This window comes from Myotis davidii, unplaced genomic scaffold (assembly GCF_000327345.1).
Source record: "Myotis davidii unplaced genomic scaffold, ASM32734v1 scaffold626, whole genome shotgun sequence".
In the NCBI taxonomy this organism is placed as follows: domain Eukaryota; kingdom Metazoa; phylum Chordata; class Mammalia; order Chiroptera; family Vespertilionidae; genus Myotis; species Myotis davidii.
In genome coordinates this window covers 299,267-299,664 of record NW_006297725.1, presented here as the reverse complement: position 1 = coordinate 299,664, position 398 = coordinate 299,267, and the positions used below count along the sequence as shown (strand labels likewise).

The 398-nt window shown below is 44.7% G+C and overlaps 1 protein-coding gene across 1 annotated transcript in view; it reads left to right on the top strand.

The window, feature by feature from the left end:
* The window catches only part of SENP2 (SUMO1/sentrin/SMT3 specific peptidase 2), a 34,925-nt gene that overhangs the window by 22,452 nt on the left and 12,075 nt on the right, over nucleotides 1-398 (top strand). The gene's annotated exons all lie outside the window — the stretch shown is intronic.

The window sequence follows — 398 nt, the reverse complement described above, 5'->3', positions numbered from 1 at the left end:
ATTGATTTTTTACAGAGAGGAAGGGAGAGGGATAGAGAGTTAGAAACATCCATCAGCTGCCTCCTGCACACTCCCTACTGGGTATGTACTCGCAACCAATGTATATGCCCTTGACCGGAATCGAACCTGGGACCCTTGAGTCCGCAGGCCGACGCTCTATCCACTGAGCTAAACCAGTTAGGGCCTAAGTTATAGTTTCAAGCCATGGTCTTAAGTCATAAATCTTAGAACATTACCTTCTCTGATTTCCCCATTTCTGGTGGTTCAGAGTAAAGCCCTTTGTGTGTAATTATCATTTACCACCCATGGGACAAAAACTATGCAGAAAGCCTGAGAGAAGATGGATGGGGTAGTGGTGGTTGTGATGGTAATAATTTGAAGACCACATTCTTTCTACC